The sequence below is a fragment of the Onychostruthus taczanowskii genome, unplaced genomic scaffold (assembly GCF_017590055.1).
Source record: "Onychostruthus taczanowskii isolate IOZ18803 unplaced genomic scaffold, ASM1759005v1 scaffold53, whole genome shotgun sequence".
NCBI lineage: Eukaryota > Metazoa > Chordata > Aves > Passeriformes > Passeridae > Onychostruthus > Onychostruthus taczanowskii.
The window spans coordinates 647792-664400 of record NW_024502902.1 but is presented as its reverse complement, the minus strand read 5'-3'; the positions used below and the strand labels follow the sequence as shown (position 1 = coordinate 664400).

Sequence of the window (16609 nt, the reverse complement as noted above, 5' to 3'; positions counted from 1 at the left end):
GGGGAATATAAATGATTTTAAATTTTTTTGGTAAAAGAAAGTAGGACTATTGCCAACACTAGCTCAGATCAATGACAGTTTTGTGTAACCACGAAGTCAAGAGCATTTGGACAACCCTCCGGGGCAGGTGGAATGATTCTTGGGGGTGCCAGGCGAGGAGCTGGACTCAGCCCCTGTGGGTCCCTTAGAACTCAGGATATTTGACAATTCTACAAACCAAGCTGCAAAATTCAGAACACAGTTGCCATTAAATAACAATGGCTCCACTTCATTTTGTAGCTGACCTCATCTACAAGTTTTATTTAGGCAATGCTAAGATTGCCCTTTAGCCTTCTCTTCAGCAGACTGAAGCTGTCAAGCTCCCTCACGGGTCACATGCTTTAGCTCCTATAATTTTGGTTTGCTGGATCTTTCTTAGTTTATTTGGAATAATTTTTTGTGAAGAAAATTATTTAACATTTAGCTCTAACTACAACATTCTACATTGTAAAGTAAGAATATATATTCTAAAGTACAATATGAATGCTACTGTAAACCCCACAATCATGACGTACCTTACACTACAATTCTAAGGTTTACTTTATACATAAGATGACCGGACAAAAACACAGACAAAGTACAAAGCAATTTTTTATATTTCCTTTTAACTTCGCACTGAGCTTCCCTTACCCTTTTCTTGAGTTCCTTTCTGCAAAACAATTTAGAAACCTCAGATTTGGGTTACTGATAGTACTTAACACTTTGACTCACACCTCAAGAACAGATGAACAAATTTTGACAAAAAGTTTATCAGGTCTATTTATGAGCTCTCAATAATACCATTATGATTATTTTTTTGCCATTCTGACCTAGATTTTCTGAACTGGATTGTCTACTACTGCACTGCCACTAGTGGGAGCAAAATATAACACCTACAGAAACACTGATCTGAAACACCAGTTTACTTGAGTCGAAAAAAGGTTCTCATCGCAACCATTTTCAGTCAGATGACTTATGAACTCCAGGCGAGCTGTTAATGCCTTTCCAGAGCTGTCTACATGCTAAATACAATTTCTTCATATTCCTTCAGAAGAGGAGCATTTAAAGAGCATTTAATGCAAGAATTTTAGACCTGATAGTACAAAAAGCATGTATAGGTCTCTAATATTTTGGAAGTGCAAGTGCAGTTTTTAGAAGTACATCCCTTCAGTCTTCCCAAGAACTCAGAACGGAAGGCAGACATTTTCACATCACATAAACCCCTTCATTCATATAAACCCTATAACAACACACATGCTGTAACAGATTTTTATCTTGTAAAGGTAATTTCAAAAAAAACCAACCAAACAAACAAACAATCAGGCTTGGTTAACTTTGAACAAGTCCAAGAACTCCTAATAGGTGAGCCACTAGTGAGAACCCTCTGGCAGCACAGTACAAAATCAGGGCCTCTGCATCAAAGTTACAATAGTATAGTTCGATCTCCCAGACTACAGTATTTTCTTTTACAGGCATTACCCAGAATTTACAAAATATATCACAAAATTCACAGTCTTACCTTTCCTATGACCAGAAAATACACTAATAGATTAATGTAACATTTACAAGCGTCTTAAAATCAAATCTCTAAGTGCATCACTTGAATAACCATATAACTTAAAATAAATTAATATTTGCTGTTCTAATTTCCTTAAGTCATCTAAGCAGTTTTTCATTAACATTTTTAATACAGAGTAAATACAAAGAAAAAAAGAACACTTCTTTTTACGTTTGCCAAGAAGAGCAGTCTTAAAAAAATTCAAACATCAGAATCCCTTTATATTGATGCATTCTTACTTTTTACTGAAAAAATGGATGAAAAAGCTTGAATTGCTTATATATTTTAAAATTATGTTCACTTATATATTTTAAAATTATGTTCCTATTATCTTAGGATATTATCAAAAATCTAGTTAAAAACAAAGCACTAGCAATGTGGTTCTGGAAAGAACCTGTAAGAAACACAGGTGTCTCAAAATTCCATTGTTAACTGGTTATGGGAGTAACTCAGGCATATTTTCCTGCTCAGTCCCACAGTCTTTTGCAACCAAAGAGTATTTGATTAAAGCTACCAAAAATATTCCATAACAACTACTGTGACAAAATTATACGCATAGATGAGACGAACCAGTGTTTTGAGTTCACCTTTGAAAACGATGTTTTAAAATATCTTGTAACAGGGCAGACCAGTCTTGAAGCATTTCCAGCCATACCCACAAGGGAGCACAGTGCAGCCAAAGAACAGACTCATATGAGAGCTGAGTGTAAGAGAAACAAATCAACTGGCAGCCAGTCCAGACAGACTTGGTCACACCAGTGCAAGCCAGTCAGCCACCGTTTGATGAATACTGGTTTCCAGTCTTTCAAAGGGGCAAGGTGCAGCCCTTCAGAGAGCAACATCCATGGATTCAATCTTGCACAAATAAAACTTATCAAGCTACTACTATTCTAAATGAATGCATTTTGGTAGTCTCCTTTTATAGTTAACAACATGAAGTTTAACTATGTTTGTTAAACACCTCCCTTATCTGATGTTTGGGTGTTTTCTTTTTTACTCATCTTGTGACCAAGTCACAAGGAGGAAACCAATGGCCCAGGCACCAAGCCAACGGAGTAACACCTTTTATTTCAAAGAATGGCTTTTGTATGCATCAACACAAAATGACGCCGGCACGTACAGCTACCTGTGTAAGGGTTAAATGCTGTAAATAAGGATGTAGGTTTTGGGCTGATTGTTTTTGTTTTATTAAAGACAACAATTTTGACAGGCCAACATATATACTGTGTTCATTTGTTTAGATACAAAAACTCTCTTTTTCATTTTAAGCTTTGAAGTCATACATAATTAGTCATGTGAGACATGAACACATCATTAGGCACCTCCCTCCAAAATTTAGAAATCCTTCTCATGATGAAATGTGTGCTAAATGGCACAAAACATGCAAATGCAGCTAGGAATGTAGGAAGGTCTCATTTCTGAGCCATTTTCCCTCTATTTCCTAATTTTTTATTATTCTTACTCTGTAAAGAGACGACGGCTCTAAAGCAAGAAAGGATTGTACTAGCTGCTACGCATCAGCCTATGATCATGTGCTCAGGTAAGCAGCCCATGAGCTGCTCAAAAAGAGAAGCCAATGAGCATGGAGCTGCCTGAATCCTGCCTAGCGACAGGCAGCAGACAAAGGGAAGGTCACGGGAAAATGAGGGGGGGGAAGAGGGAGAAGCTGCAATCTGAATAACAGTGCGTAATGGGGTTTGCATAACATCACGGGTCTAGAACAGCACCAGCAAAGGGCTCCTCGAGGGCATGCAGCACCAGCCAAATGCGCCACAACCATAAAACGTTTGTCAAAGCACAAGACCTACATAGAAGAAGTAAAATTCACTGATAAGGAACATCAGCACTCAAATGTGCAAGCCTACTTAACATGTAGCATAGCCAAATCAAAGAAAGTGAAGCAGCAAATGGTCATGAGTATTGTGTTCTAGATGGAGACTTCCAGAGAATGAAAGTGGTGAATAAAACCTACCTTTTAAGTAGTGGCTCATAAAAAGCAGTTTTCAGTTGAAATCCTCCATAGCAATTTCGATATAAACTGCCAGAAATTTACAAACTATTTTCAAATAAGGAAAAAAATAATGTTTGAGACCTATTCTTATAAAAGATGTAATGAAATAATGCACCAGTAATTTGGTTTTCTACCAGTAATACAAGTCTACTGATCTGGCTGAATGGAATACACACCACCAGCCTAGAGAGCTCCACATACAACTGCGCTTTTGTTTTTAAATGTAATAAACAAAGCCAAAATCACATGACTATAGTATGTGAAAATAATAGCTCTTCTAGAACACCACAAACGATTTCAGTTTTTGCTCCTTTTAGGCTAAAGTTACGTTAGTCTTAGCTGAGAGTAGGGAGAAAAATATACTATTTTCTAAGAAAAAAATTACGCCACCACCCTGCCCTATTTCACCTAGTGCACACACAGCAGAACAAGGTGAGCTGTAATTAAAAACGCCTTCAGTTCATTCGTGCCCGCCACATCCCGAAGCGCTGCGGCTCGCAGAGCGGACAGCGAGGCACGTTCCCCTGCGGCACAGCCCTGCAGTGACGCGGCCGCTCCCCAGAGGGCGCCCGCGGGGCCCCGCCGGCCGCAGCCGGACTAGCAGGCCCGCCTCCCATTGGCTGAACGGAGAAGCGCCGCGGCAGCCAATCAGACGGCAGTGTCTTAAATTCTACCCAGCAACAAGCCCCACGCGGCAGCCGTCGGGCGCGGGGGCGCGCGTTAAAGGAATGAGATTTTCCAAAGGGCGCCATAGAAAGCCAAGGGCTTTCCGTCTGAGCCCTGGAGTTGCACAACAGCGCTGACCCACGAGTTCGCCTGCACAGCCACGATAAGGAGCAGGTGTTTAATGCGCGGGAGCATTTGTAGGCAATCACTGAATTCATGCGATGTTGAATGCTGAATCAGAAAAACCTCTTGAGATCCAACCTGGTTTTACATGTGGCATCTGGAAAACCTTCCTTTCTTCAGATCCTATGCAGTACCACTGCTTTTTTTAGTATTCCAAAAGAAAACTGGTGTTTTGTCCTGACTGCAGTATGACTTCTGCCCTGAAAGGAGAAGCCAACGTCCCTCACCTTTGCAAAAAACTGCCTTCTGAAATTCAGCAAAACATTAAGGCCACATACGTATCTCTGTCTAAGAAAAACAGGCACCTACATGGTTAAAGCTTTCTTAAACCAGAGTACACTCACAGTACAATTTCAAACAGACTGGTCTTGTTTATTGTATATGTGATAGCGTTGTAATATATATGTAATTCATGTTTATGTACAATATGAAATGGTTACACCTTATAATGTTTAAAAGAAATATCTGAGAGTGTTTTCAAATCCACACGTGGAAACTGAGAAATTGCCTCATACTATAAGGCTGCAGCATACCACTGCAAAACCGCAGACACAGTGAGGAAAGGCCTAATTTGCTATGGAAAGACGCTAGCTGGGTGGAGACACAGAAGGACACCTGAACGATGAACGCTCATCAAAGCACTGAGATCAAGATCGCAGCAGCTATCAGGGGACTTGCATTCCAATACCTGATTCCCGTAACTCTACCACCAGCTGCTGGGAACTGCGTTGTCCAGTCCACCTGGAGGAAGAAGACGACATGAATATGTTTGGCTAGCGTTCATCTCTGATCAGGAACTACATTCTCCAGTCCAACTCAAAGAAAGGAGGCAACATGAATATGTCTGACTATGAAAGAAGCAAGAGGGACTCTGCCTCGGGCCATGAAAAGGTATAAAGCCTGACTCCACCAGACTGACTTTGTGAACAGAGGGGGCTCTGACGCAATAGAGGTTGAACCAGTGTTCACCCAGCGCCGAACCCGGGCTCGACGCTGTCCCTTTGATTGTGGCTATCGAGACTGTATATCGGTCGCAAAATAAAATATATCATTATTAATTATTAATTTGGCTTTATCGATTTGTACCTACAACAACGTCGTGTACTAACTTGAACTATGCTCTCATCATGTTGACATCACAGTAAATTCAGCACTTCTCTTGTGTCTCCTCTGTCTCAAGAGAATATCTGCTCTGGCACTGGCTCATTAATCTGTTTCTCATACCAAATTTTTGAATTTTTTCCCATGGCACTTTGATGCCTTGTGGAAAAAATGAATTCCTCATAGGACAAAAGTGACTGACAAGTCTATTTATCTGGCTAAGATATTTCATCTGCTGGTGGTTTTGCAGAGTTGTTCTTAGATGTTCATCACTTTATACCTAGGTAACTGCATTCTTTGGAACATGCAAGAATGGAAAACAAGTGGAGAGTCTTTCCTACACAACTTTGACAAGCATCTCAAGTCCCTTAGAAACACCCACTATTTAGCACATGGAGCTTAGCCTGATTCTCCAAGAAGAACTTTATCATTTTCTGAATTTTAACAGCTACTTAAGACTATTAAACTAGTAAAACTGCATGACTGGAACTCAGCCAGAGCAAAAAGGCTGCGATAATGTGTTTTCTTACTTCCCACAAGTGTTAGAGATTTCAGCTTTTATCAACAACTCAAAACATCAGCTTTCAATTCAGCTGTGACATCTCCAAACACTGAACAAATCCTGCTGTTTTAAACAGTGCTAACAGCAAAATTCAGCTTTCTTACACAAAGATTTTTTTTAGCACAAGCTCAAACACTAAGGAAGCTAGCTTTTTTTTTTTAATTAAAAAAAAAAAGATTTACAGACTGTGAAGTTGAATTTTTGCATTTAAAAATATATTTGATGAACTGTAATACACAGTCTCAATGTTAGATACAATTTCATTTCTAGCATAGGATAAACAGCTTGAATTTCCTTTCCATTATCCTTGAGTATGAGTAGGACCTAATAATTCCATAGATATGGTCAGTAACTGCCAAAACACATCTACAACAAAAACCTTACTCAACTTCTGATGTTCCAAACTTGAAACCTGAACAACCTGAATTTATTGTTCATGCACATGCAGATCAAAAACTATGAGACACTCTGGAAAAAGAACAATCTCAGAAAAAAGGCAAGATGTTCTGATCATGCTTAAGCTTTTCCAGGCATTATAAAATACATTAATTTTTCCTTTTATAAGGAAATTGTTTATAAATTTTAAACATGTAATTTTCAGTAATTTAACAGGCTACAACTTTGACATGGTATCACTAACATACACACACTTGCATCCCTTGTCTTCTGTTAGATAAAATGCAGAATAACACTATTGTAACGAAAAACCAGACATATTTACCCTGAACAGTCTATTGTCTAGATTAGTTCCCGTATCACATATGCAACTAGCTGTAGCAATGTAACCCTCGCATTTCCAGCTGGCAGCTCAGAGACATCAGAATTCAGAGGTGAGCTACCTGATGCTGACAGTGATCCCGAGAGTCACTTCTCAAATGCCAGAAGCAGCAGAAATGAAAAGAAAACTTGCAAGAAAAGAGGCATTGAAACATTACTAAGTGTTTGCCACACATAAGCACCTTTTATGAGGTTTTTTTCAAAGATTGCGTTTAAAAAGCAAGTTTAAAATGGAACTAAACCAGCATTTGGTACGTTGGGTGCTGGGAGGGTTTCCCCTGGGGAAGACACCGTTTGTGGGCAGGGGCAGCACACCCTGCCTGGCCCGCACCAGACCTGCCCCGCACGGGCACAGCACACGGGATGGAAGGGGCGCGTTGCCAGGGCGCGAGGAAAGCAGCTCTTCCATAAACTGAAGCCTGGTGGGGACTCTGAGCTGCTCGGGGCAGAGAGGCTATTTCTCGTTTCCCACGTGAAAGGATGAGTTTCTTTCAGCGAGTGTCTGAGGCAGGCCAGAGCAGCACCTCGACAGCCATCTTGTCCTCTCGTCGGCTCCCTACCCGATGGCGGGGACTGCCAGAGATTTGCATACCCGCTTGTGATTGGCTGCTGCAGAGCTGCTTTGCATAAACCAAATCTGCCTGGCAACAGGCTAAAAATAGCCAGCACTGCTGCTGCTGGGAGCGGCACCGCAGCGGGGCGGGAGTGCAGCGCAGCCAACGCGAGGGGCCGAGGCACGCGCAGCCAGCCCAACGTGACGGTGCGCGCGGGCACGGCGCACTCAACTCCCTCAGGGTTCCGGTGGGGCTTTTTAAGTGACAAAAATAGATTCTGAAGTAATTCTCTTTCCAAATCAAAACAAACGATTATAATCTGCACACTGTATTCTTTCTCACTTTCGTTTCTAGGCAAGCTGGAACAGAAGCCATCTTTCTTACTGCAATACCCCCATGTCGGTTTGGTGAGTTGGCAATGGATAATCCACAACGCCGGTAACTAATGCCACGTAATGCTTACTAGATGTGGACTCCCACACAAAGTTCTTGCCTCCTGAGTTACCCCGTGTTAATCACACCTCACCAGAAACACCTGTACCACTCCTCCACTTGAAACTAAAGACAGTGTGGGATTTGGAAGGGCAAGCGGGATGAACTAAGAAAAGAAACTCTATAAATAAAGCATTTTAAGAATAAAATTTAGATACAAAATGAAATCTGTAAAGCACAAAATCTTAAAAGATGCTACGTACATACATGTTCTATGATAGTAACTCCAGCAGTAATCTATAAGTACATAATATTATGACTTCAACTTACAAAACATCTACAGAAGTTTCATTTTCACTGAAACTGACAGCATAAACTCTTCTGACTGCAGCAGAAGCAAGTAAAGAGCTTTCCACACCACTCCATTCAACACATCCGCCCCCAGGTTTGTGTTTCATGGAACAGGTAAAGGCAGGTGAAAGCCAGCATCGTAAGGAGAGTGAAGCAGCCAGCGCGCACAGGACATACCGAACCTAGCACTTGGGCAGCCTGAATCGTGCCATCTGATATACAGCGTACGCACGAGCACTACCAGAAGGAAAAAATTATATTTTCTCTGTCACAAATAAGGAGATCAGGAAAAAAAAGTGGCCAAAGCAGGTGGTTGGTCACAGAGATCACTGAAGACATTTGATATCTTCTGAATGACTCAACAAAACAGAATCACAAAAATTAAATAGAAATCCCGATATGAAGTAGGTGAAATTAGACTAAAACTTGCGCATTAGAATAAAATTAGGGGGAAAACCCCACCATCACCACCACCAAACAGACCAATACTCACAAATTTTCTCATGAAAACTACAGTTTACCCAAACTTTATTACCTGTACCTGGTGTGTGTCAGGACTATTTGTCACAAGCCTTCTTCAAGGAAAGGTAGCTTACTGCATAGATCTTAATCAACCACTTCTAATGCGTTTTATTAGAAACTGTGTCTCCTATCATGAGACATTTTTTTCATTTATCAGAGGGTAAATGTTTTCCAAAGGAAACTAATGTTGTGAAATTATGGGAACTAGGAAAGAAAATGCCAAACTGATCTATTCATTACTAGATCCAGAAGAAGAAAAAAAAGGCACCTTTTTAATACCTCTGACACAATGTATTAATAGGCTAAGAACCCCAAATAATGTAAGTAATTTATGTTTTTACAATGATAAACAGCCGCATTCTAATAAAGGTCTATGGCAGTCAATTTTTTACTTTACAAAATCATGCAACCAGAGTAGGACTTACTTATTCTAATAGAAGTCTACAATGGCAGATTAAATTCTCTTGGGTCAATGGGTGGACAATTATTTTTCTGTATTTGCTCTTAGGCAAAGATTTGTTGCAATTCACATTTGTAAAGACTTGTAAAAAAAATTACCCGATATGTCACCCAAAAGGTTCTTTAAATGTTTAGTAAGCTAATATGTAAACAACCATTGCATGGATGATTCTTTAACTTCAGCATGTCTGGAACAAGCTCTGGAGACACAGATTACCAGATATAATTCTTTGCTAAGCTGCCCAATGAACAGGAAGCAGGAAGTAAACAAACCTACGATTTCTTTATGTAGTTCCAATCATAGAAATAAATAAGAAAAACAGAACTAGCTTTGAAAGGGGCTTTAATGTCAAAAAGTAGCCTGAAAGGATACTAGTTCTTACTGTATTCTTCCTTTCTAGTGGGTGGGTGACACACCCACCTACTCACCATGCTTGCTGCATAGACAGCAGACGTATGATGTCACTGTATGCCATTTACCTGACTTGTTAGGAGACCAAATGCAATATTCTAGATTTAATTGTCACCATATGAGAGACACTCTTTTCTCATTATCATCTTGTGTCCAGACTTCTAAATTCAATACCAGTAGGACTAAATTTTGAAATGATGCTACGCTAGTTTTAAGTGGCACAGTTGTATTGACCTATATCAGTAGCACCTTGAGCAACAAAGTACAATATGTTCATTTCTGAGATGCTTATACCTAATGCTAATAATTCTTGTCAACTCACATACTCTGAAAAACAAAGCTATTTAAACAAAAACAAAGGAAGATGAGAGTAATGTCTTGAAAGAAATTACACAGTTGATGGGAAAATCCTTTTTTCTTTTTACTAGGGTGGGGCTAAAGTTTGGGTGAAATCAGTTAGTAGGTAAAGAATCAGGACAACACAGGACTTGTGTGTCAATATAAGACAGATGCTTTTTTTTTTTTTTTTTAAAATCACAGAGAACATGATTCACTGAAACAACCTCCCCAAGGATGTGACAAAATCCCCATCACTAGAAGTTTTCAAGATGTAATTTAACAGGATGCCAGATAATCTCATCTAGGCTCTCTTTCCCAAGAAAGACCAGATCACGTGATCTTTTAAGGTTGTTTCTGATCTAAGATACTCTATGAACTAAGCTGTACAACTGATTACATTACCAGAAGATCCATATTACCTGTCAGATATTAAAATGCCTCTAAAGTGGGACTTTTAAAGGTGGTCACATGACTACTCCACCAGCCTTCTGAAGGACTTGCTTCAGCAAGACAGCAACACAGTTCAGAAGGTATCTTTCAAGATAAGCCACCTTCTACTAACAAGCTAAGTCATTAAAAAAACCAAAAAAAACTCCTCTTTGAATATATTATGTACATAGACATTTTACATGCTTCATGCATTTTGTATTTATATAGATGCATATGGTTCAGGAAAACATGATCAGATGGCTGATAATAAGAGACGCCTAAAATAGTAATTAGGTTGCGAACTTGAGGACCTAGTTTCATTTGTAGAGGGTTTTAAATGTAATTCGTGTATATGGAAGCTAAAAATTATATGGAAACAATAGATCATTAGGCTGAAATAAGCATAAGTGAACTTATCCTCAAGGCAATTTTCTCACAGAAAAACAAATTCATCTTTTGCTATCTCTGGTCAGATATGTAAAAAAATTCATACAGCTAAAGTAAGATTGTTTCTGAAACTTCATTTCTAATTAATATAAGACATTGACTTTTATCACACCTGAGATATGAATTCCAAGCACCTCACTTCCCCTTCTTTGCTCAACCAATAGAATGAGTGGCTCATTTTGCATATTTTTCTTCATATTTAGTCTTCTAACATGGCAATATAAACTATTAAGTGAGTAAATACAGCTGCTAAAAATATAGAGAAATATATTTTAAGACACTGCAAAGAAGATCAAGTTTGACAGGTGCCAACTTATTTTCAATTTTTGTTTATGAATATCCATAAAAACAATGTAGACAAACAGGATGTCAAATAAAAACTGCTATTAATGTCTGTTTTTAGGGCAAGGTACACTGCAAGGCCCAAGAATTCCATTCTAGAAGGGAAAGGTTATTTTTGGAAGTCCAGACTAGGGGACACCAAGCAATGGACAAAGTCTTTATGTGCCTGTCAAAAACATAACGCTTTTTTGGGTGTTTTTTTTTTTAATTCTAAGAATTCCCATGAAAAAATCAGGATACACTTGAAGTGCAATGTAATACAACACAGTTTTGGTATAAGCTCCTCATACCTACAAAACTTGATTAAAATGAGCACTCTTAAAATTCCCACAAATTTAAACCGTTTTCATACATAGGTTTCAACCATCACAACCCATCTTCCACCTGCAAAATTTAATTTCAGAAGAATGTTTGAAACAGCTCACAACAACTAAAAAGTTAGGTTTCAAAATATGGTGCAATGAGGAAAAATATTGAAAGCAATTTATAGTTTTCAGATATAATTAAATACTTTTTCCTCCCCATTCTGCAACTGCAGCCCATGCATGACTAATCCAGTATAATCCCGCATCAGTTGTGAAGACAAGTCAAGGAACAGGAAAACTGGAGTATATTGCTACTATAATATAAAATGTAAGACCAAAATATTTGGTACACAGTCTTGTTTATCTCTAGAAAAACATAAATTTGCAAAATAAGTTTTATTGCCAGGTTTTTGTTTCCTATCCCTGACAAAGACAGTTAAAAGGTTCACCAAAATGAGGAATAAATCAGTATAAAATTTCATAAAGAAAAGTAATTTCTTTAGAAATCCTGCTTCAGACAGACTCACTTTACAGTAGCACTGTATTCATCTGTGGCTACCAGAGACTACCACAGTTGCTAAGCAACATCTTAGTTCCATCTCAATTTTGATATTTGCTATTTTGGCATATTCACTGGAACCCTACTTATTCTTTAAATAACCTCATCTCATTCCAGTTCTTTCAGAACTGTTTTATGAAAGGCAATAAAATAGATTTTTCAGAGGGGAAAAGAGGGTGCGGGGGAAGCTTCCTTTTTCCTATGCTTTTTTAAGTATCTATGTGTAGATAAAATATCTTAGAATATTTGCATGTGACAAGAAACAGTCACCACAGTGCTACAGAAACCCCACAGACATTCAGCAATCATCCTGTCTTTTGTGATTTCTGGTTTCTCCACCTAAGTTAAGCAAGGACAGGAAGTTGAGAATTTCATACTAACAGGAATATAAAAAAAATTCATACCACATAGCAATCAGCATGTTATCTAGATTTATTATAATGGAGTAAAATACTACTCTGATACATGAGATTGAAGCCCCTCAGTTAATGAATGTGACACGTGAGCACATATGTGTTCTCCTTCTATCTTACAAAAAAAGAACCAACATAAATGACCTTCAGTGACTCTACCAATACACGGACATCAAGCAGATTTCACAGCGACAGGAAAAGAAAAAAGACTGCAAAAATCCACGCAGTCAACATAGCTCTGTAGATAATATTGCTGTGAGGTTACTGCTCCTTGAGAGACTGCCCACACCAACTGTTATCTAATCCAGAGGGGTTTCCCATGCAGCAAGACAGCATCCTATGCCCTGGACAGCTACTCTGCATACTTTGCATGCAGTAATAATATTCAAAAGAGGCAACAAGCTTTTCACTAGCTCTAGCAGAATAAGCACCACCACTGCTAGGCAGTATCACCTGAAATAGTTTCGTCAATATCCATACACAGAGTCCCATTCTCTCCTGTCCTTATTAAGCAGCACTTAAGCATTAAGAAGTAGTCTTCAATGTCTTCTTAAAAGGGTTTGTTACATTAACTAAATACTGTGACATCTCCCTTTGGATTAAGTAATAATTGAGGAAGAAAGAGGAGAGGATAAAATGCTAATAATTAGGTGTACTCTTGTGATGAGAACTGCAAATAGCTGTTTTTATGAAATACTAAATAAGTGGAATCATGCATGCACTTCAGTAATTTCTTCAAATCATTACCTTACAATGATCCGGGAAAAAAGCAAGTGCTTAATTACCCATTTGAAATAGGAGATGACAAATCTAATGTTACACAGAAGTCTCAAAGATGTAGAGTAAAAAACCAATTATCTAAAAGCAACCCAGCTATTGGACTTTCTCATCTTGCAGTATAAATCTTAATAAAAGGCTGTCAATTAGCAATTGCTGTATCACTTCAGCTGCTAAGTACTATTTATTTTTTGTGCTGTGGAATGACCAAATGTCAACAGCCACATCTGCAGCAAAATCCTAGTAGAAGGAATGTGAAGTATTTTCATGAATTACAGTTTGTTGTTAATATTACAAAGGAATATGGACTTCTAAACATAAGAAACTGAAATTGAAATCTGTAGTCTGAAGGCATTTCTTTTCTGTAACAATGGAAAATAATTTTTGTGTTTCCTTGGTTTCTTAGTCTAAGATCCTTGAAGAAGAAAGCAGGAAAAAGATACACAAAGTGTTCTTTGTCCACAGCAGTCAGCAAGTTCTCATGCTAGGTTTCTCAGAGGACACAAAAGCAAATAAAAAGGAAGATTGAAAAGATGTTCCATCTGGTCAATAAAGACCTTTGTCTTTTAGATTAAGAAGCTACAGGTCTCAAATGAGATCAACTTACACTTCCCAAAGTGTTTCTGATGTCTGTTAATGACCTTAATGAGGCTTGCCATTACGCAGGATGCACAAGTAATTCTGGAAGGCTTTCCCGGGTTTAAACTTCACATCTAGGATGACAGGTTTTAATTTTTTTTCCTGATGAACTCTTTTCAAAGCCACCATAAGCCCCAGTTTGCAGTTACTCAACACCATCACCTCTGCATGGTTGCTGGCAGCAAACGTGTGGACTGAAGTCAGCCAGCAACGTTTTGTTCATGCTGACTAGTGACATCATACACACTAACTCAGTGAACTAAGGAAATGCGCTTAGATATGTGATCTGTTTAGGACACCAGAAAAACCAGGTCTAGAGCCATCTCCAACTCCAGTGTGGCATTCCTAAGTGGAAAGTTTGGAAGCGATGAAAAGCAGAACACACTTCTTCCAGTGATGAGGTCATTGTTTTGCTTGCTAATGCAAATTTTCAAAAACAAAGAAAACAATATTACAAATACATGAAGCATTGATAGTCTTCACAGGACATCCAACTAGGATTTACAGTATAGTATAATACCAAAAAAAGAGGCTGCAAGTTTACCTCCACTGATTCATTATTTGGCAATGATTTTGCCAGAACAGTATGTAAAAATTTTTTGATCCTGGTCCCAAAAAACAGTGGCCAGTCTGTAGTGAAACTGCCCAATGCATTCATGAGTTGGTAGTATTTGGTCTGGTAAAGACTTCTTCAGTGAAGACCTCAAAGCAGTTCTACAAAAAAAAAATCCTTTATTTTACTGTTTTATGAGGGGGAAAAGCAGCTGATGAAGCAGCAATCCAGTAATACCATTTCAGAAACACTGAAGTACGTAAAGAATTTATACAGCTATTTTAGACTGCTTGCCTTCCCAAATTTCATAAAACATCATATGGAGAAAAATGCATCTGCACAGTCACTCAGGGTGGCCATGTAAAAGAGACTTCATTTTTCTTGCCCAAAAGTTTCCCAAATGTGACCCAGAGATAGATGCCAGAAGCAGACAATAAGAATTATACTTAAAAATGCTTCCATTGATAAAATGTATAAAAGACAAAGAAAACATCTTTAATTTTGAACAATTAAGGTTTGCTGTAAGTCAGCCTCCAGAGAGATTCTGCCCAGAAACCTTTAACATCAAAAGGAGCACTTGTCCACAGTCTCTCTCTTGCCTAGTGACCCAGCAAGCCAACATGCTTGCTTGCTTCCTGGAAAGGACAGGCGGCAGTTTCACCTCATAAAAAAAAATCAAAGGCTAGATTTTTCTTTGAATGAGTGAAGAATCATTATACAACCCTTCTTCATGTGCTGGCACATAGCATAGCTGAACTGTTTCCTGGTAATTTTTCAGACTAACTACAGACTCTCCTGATGAATTTGTATGCATGATCACCTCTCCTAGGCTTGCATTTGCAACCATAAAACTATTTTATTTATATAACCCCAAGGTGAATATGAACAGGTCATGATCATTCTTGTGCTTTTTGCCAGAACCCCTCCTAATTTTTCAGCACTGTAAAAAACCAATACAGACAACAGGACTGCAACCTACATTGAAGGATAATTCACATCATCAGCATTTAGTGTCATCCAGGAACATAACTTTATAAAGAGTATGACTTCCTTACTCTTTCTCTGTATGCTACAGAATTTCAGTACCTCCGCATTACCTGTTTATTTTGGGCTTTAGCGATCTATTTTGTCTGTGTGATCCCCACTTACTCCCAGGACAGAGTGTCCTGTCAAGCAAATGTGTTTTATGCTGGATGGTCTGCAGATGTGTAAATCTGATTTTGGTGTGCAAGGGTAACACACAGAATTTAATAAATCTAATAAATGGTGTTTGGGTCTCACTAAGCAAATTATTCTGATGACTCTGTAAGAGTCAATCTTTCCATCCCCTGTAAATTAACAAAAACTAACTATTTTACAATGCCAGTCATAAACTCTACTTGGAGCATGATTGCTACCCTCTTCCCTCCAAAAGCTTTAAAAATCAATTTAATGTTTTATCGATACAGGATTTGGGGAGGGAAGTTGTTATTTAAGGAGTATCAAAGACTAAGTGCATTACAGACACTAGGTATTTACAGCAAAGAATTTTGTTCTAAACCAAATTAATTAGGATATCCTTTTTATAATACTGTTTCAGCAATTAAGTGACCTCTGCATTGACTGAAATACTATTCTTTCGCATTTACTGACACACTGTTAATCCTCCATTCTTTTTCTCCAGACCTTTTCAAAAAGTCTTCCGGGTCTTCCACAACTCCAACTTTATACTGAGTTACTGGGAGGGACATTTCGGAATTCCTAGCCAATTATTTTAAAACTGGATGCAGATTACAAAGACCTCATTATAACCTTTGCTAAGAAATATCTATCATGGAACCTTTAGTATCTTCCTTGTAACTTCAACGTATCAAAAAGTTAAGTTGTCAACATGACCTTACAATATTATCTCACTTTCATCTAAAACAATGCAAAATATTTACTGTGCTATATCTTTTTTTTTCACTATGATCTTGTTATCATTATCACCTACATTACTGTTAGAATTCTCAATTCTTAAGAAATATCACATTTGTTACTGTTTGCTTTACCAGTCAAGGTTTTCCTCTCAGAAACATTTTATTTTAATCAGTTTTCTACATTTTTCATGCCCCACTCAATGCCATTTCTCCTCTACCATACTAACACTCACACTTCCTAGAAAAGAGGGAGGGGCCCTAAACTGCTTCCTTCATATAGCAATGAAAGCAAGACTGGTTCT

General features: G+C 38.4%; 1 protein-coding gene across 11 annotated transcripts in view; it reads right to left on the bottom strand.

Moving 5' to 3' along the window:
- The window catches only part of LOC121342415 (activating transcription factor 7 interacting protein), a 75948-nt gene that overhangs the window by 42689 nt on the left and 16650 nt on the right, over positions 1–16609 (bottom strand). For 2 of the 11 annotated variants that reach the window (XM_041416823.1, XM_041416824.1), the window contains exon 3: positions 5125–5177. The exons of 8 other annotated variants lie outside the window; for them this stretch is intronic. The gene's annotated coding sequence lies outside the window, so the exon portion shown is untranslated. Of the gene's footprint in view, positions 1–3548; positions 3611–5124; positions 5178–16609 lie in introns of those variants that run through there. One more of the 11 variants, XM_041416827.1, reaches the window with a different exon arrangement.